Genomic DNA, 4,115 nt, shown 5'->3' on the forward strand with positions numbered 1-4,115 from the left:
GAAAGACATAGGGAAGGCTGATGTGATTCTTGGGATTAAGATCACACATGGAGAACAAGGAATTTTCATTTCTCAATCACATTATATTGAGAAGGTGTTGGAAAAGTTTAACTTCAAAGATTGTTCTTCGGTTAAGACTTCTTTTGATCCTAGTGCAAAACTCGTGCCTAATAAAGGAGTTGCTGTGAATCAGCTTGAATATTCAAAGGCTATTGGATCACTAATGTATGCTATGATTAGTACTAGACCCGATATAGCCTTAGCAGTTGGGAAATTGAGTTGATATACTCATAATCCAAGTTTAATCCATTGATAAGCAATGAATCGAGTATTTAAATACTTAAAAGGAACCATGGATTATAGGTTGACTTATTCCGGACTTCCTTCTGTTCTTGATGGGTATTCGAATGCAAGTTAAATTACCAATATGGAAGATCATTCTTCCACAAGTGGTTGGGTATTCCGTCTTGGAGGTGGTGCTATATGTTGGGTATCAAAGAAACAAACTTGTATCACGAACTCAACAATGGAATCGGAGTTTGTGGCATTAGCAGCAGCTGGTAAAGAGGCTGAATGGCTAAGAAATCTAATATATGAAATTCCATTGTGGCCTAAACCGATATCACCTATATCTATCAGATGTGATAGTGCAGCTACCTTAGCTAAGACATATAGTCAAGTGTATAATGAAAAGTCAAGACACTTAGGTGTTAGACATAACATGACTCGTGAACTTATTATGGATGGTGTGATATCTGTAGAGTTTGTGAGAATTCATGATAACTTAGCCGATCATTTAACCAAAGGGTTAAGTAGAGATCTTGTGCACAAATCGGCTATAGGGATGGGATTAAAGTCCACTACAAGTCTCTAATATTAAGATACCCAATTCCCATTTAGTATGACACTAGATGCAGAATTCAATGTGGAAGACTTAATATTTGGAGATTGGAACACATTTGAAAATCGTCCCAAGGTATGTGTTCGGACCTACAAATTAAGGAGGTTGAATGTATATATATTCTTAATAGTTCTTTTGAAAAATTGCAAATGTAGGTGCAAGAATAAAGGAGCTACCTATATAACGAAGTTTAGCCGCTTCAAGAAGCTGGGACTTGGTTTCGACATGTTTATGAAGGATAAGGATATAGGCTAGTAAAAATAGTGTCAAGATAGAACATATTCGTATGTGAACTTTGGTGTACATTATCTTCGTGTATTCAATGTGAGTTCCCAGGGTTCAATCCTTAGAGACACCCGGGGTATTCGAATATTTGAAATATGTAATGTACTAAGGTGGAATTCAATCGTTATGATATTTCATTTATGCAATAGTTTGAATGTTTGAGATGACTTGTTTTAGTTAATCAAGGATTGCACTAAAATATCCTAAAATAGGATAGGATTGTTGGATATTTTAGTGTAATTGGGTTAACTTAGTTGATCAGTATTATCATAATGATACATCATATAAGTATGGAAGTGCGGAGTGCACGCTTATTTGAATTCATTATGATGGACGGGGGTCCGGGGGCAGCGCCCCCGGGTAGCGGGGTCCAAGGGGCAGAGCCCCTGGCTGGGGTCGTCAGCTTGGAAATTTTTTATTTCCAACGAAGTTGCTGTGTAAGAAATTCATCCGAAAATGTAATTTCTGAAAGTCAAAGGACTAATTTGCAATTTCGGAAACCTTTTGAAAATTAGTTATTTTCGGTTTTTCCCCAACAGATGCACTGGTTCAGCAGAAGATGCACTGGTCCATCTTCTTCAAAATCTGATCGATTCTTTTGGTTCTAAATACTTCTCGAATATCAACATATAGAAGTTCTGATTTCTCTGAATTGTATCCGATCAAATATTTTGGTAGAACCACCGAAATTGATTTAATCTGAAAGTGATTTATCACGACTTTCAGATTATCAGTTTTTGTTCAATATTCAAATTCTCCCTAACATGATTATCAATCCGAGTCAGTTTTTTATTTATAGCACTCAAATTTGTTATGTCTTATAATTGGGCTTGATTAATATATATAGGCTTGGGCTTGTTGGTTTCATTGGACTAGAAAGTTTTATTCAATCGGGCTTGATTTGGTTGGACCCAAAATAGCATTCAGACGATTTTTCATCTTTTAGAGGCGATGCCAGAAGCCAACGAAGTGACAACCATGGAGATTTTCCATCCGGGTAAGGGGTAATTGGTCGTCAGAAGGGGGTCCGCCCACTGCCGGGGTTTGATTGATTTAACACAAAATTTATTCACAATTAAATTTACAAATAATCACAAATAAATTTATGGGGATGTTAATTTAGATATTTTAATTATATGTTACAATAAGAGAAATAATTATAAAAATAAAATAGGCAAACTCTAATCCTAATAATAATAAGAATCGTGTGCACTGATTCACTACCTAATTTCAGGTCCATTCTCAAAAAAATTTCGTCAGTATAGTAAATTTCTTCAATTTCGAAATAGAAGGTTGGGATTAAAAAAAAAAAAGGAAAATAGAAAAATCTGAAAAGAATAATTATGACAAGGAAAAAAGTGCCCAAATGATTAAATGAAATCATTGTCTATGGTACTATGATTGGTTAATTAAGGTAGTGTACTATAATTGAAATATGTTCCTACTTGAATGCACGACTTCAGTTGCATATGTAAGAAAGAGGACACAAGCACCAAATTCAAGATGCCACACACAAATTAAGTAATCTAAACTAAATTTATTACAATTAATTGCATATCAAGAAGTCAAAATGTTTCATGACCACGTGCTTGTCGGAATTTGTCACAGAAACACACATAAACACTATACACCCCAAATGAAGATAATTAAATACAAACACACACACATACACACGCGAGGAGGTGTTGATGTCCACAAAATTAAACCTGGAAATTAGTTTCTTTCACAATATAGTACCTCCACATTTAATCAATCAATTTATATTTTCTTCCATGAAGCCACACAGAAATTAGTGGTTAATTAATGTACGCAGAAAATACCTCACAAATTTGATTTCAGGAAAAATTCACAATTCTTGGACCCTATAATATTTCATACTACTATTTCACCTTTTTCATCTTGATAAAATTGAAATGTGACCTCTTTTTATCATCTACCTTCATATTATCCCATTCTATAGAGAAAATAATAATAATAATAATAATAATAATAATAATAATAATAATAATAATAATAATAATAATAATAGTTCAGTATTATTAAACCATTTGCAGTTTAGTAAGAATAATAGACATGTGTGTTGTAGTATTCATTATTTACCTGGTAATTTTTAATTATTTCAAAGTCGTGGGACTAATTCAACTTAACTTCAGTATTTTTCATGATAGTATTTGAATATTTTTCTGTGTGTGTCTTCAACACATCAACACAGTAGATGTGTAGAGGCACCACAAGATAGCACCTAGGAATTTCGCATCATTAACAAAGAAATTTGTTAATTAATAACCATGCTTGAAATTCAGCAACATAGAAATTTCCCCAAAAAAATTAAGAAAAAACAGAGGAAAAGCAAACCAAAAGCTTTCCGTTATAAATACCCCATAATCCAGCTTCAATTATACACCACATCAATAAAAAGCAATCAAGCAAGATAAATCTTTAATTAGATACTTGTTAATCACATACACACACACACACATAAATTTAAGGAGATAATCAAGAAGATGAGTTTGAGCAACGGAGGAAATAAGGGAAGTATTTTCCCAAAAAAGATGCCCAAGGTTTCGACGATGGTGGGGAAGAAGATTGGAACGGCCGCAGTTAAAGCTGTGAAAGCTGCTGCAAATGCTGTCAAGAACAAGGGAAACTAACTCTCCCTATATAATCCATATATATACATAATACTTGCATGCCAACGATTTGTTGTTTTTTTGTAAATAGTTTGTGATTGAAGTGAGAAAATGTAGCAAATAATGTTGGCACTTAGTTTTGTATTATGCTAGATTTGTTGTGTAATTAGTAGTTTGTTGTAACTTCCATTATTACTGTATTCACTTTGGAATTTTACTATGTTTCTATCTATGGAATAACATTTGATAAGGTTAGCTAACATGGATCGTAGATAATAATTTTATGGTTAATTTGCACC

The sequence above is a fragment of the Salvia hispanica genome, chromosome 2 (assembly GCF_023119035.1).
Source record: "Salvia hispanica cultivar TCC Black 2014 chromosome 2, UniMelb_Shisp_WGS_1.0, whole genome shotgun sequence".
Classification (NCBI taxonomy): domain Eukaryota; kingdom Viridiplantae; phylum Streptophyta; class Magnoliopsida; order Lamiales; family Lamiaceae; genus Salvia; species Salvia hispanica.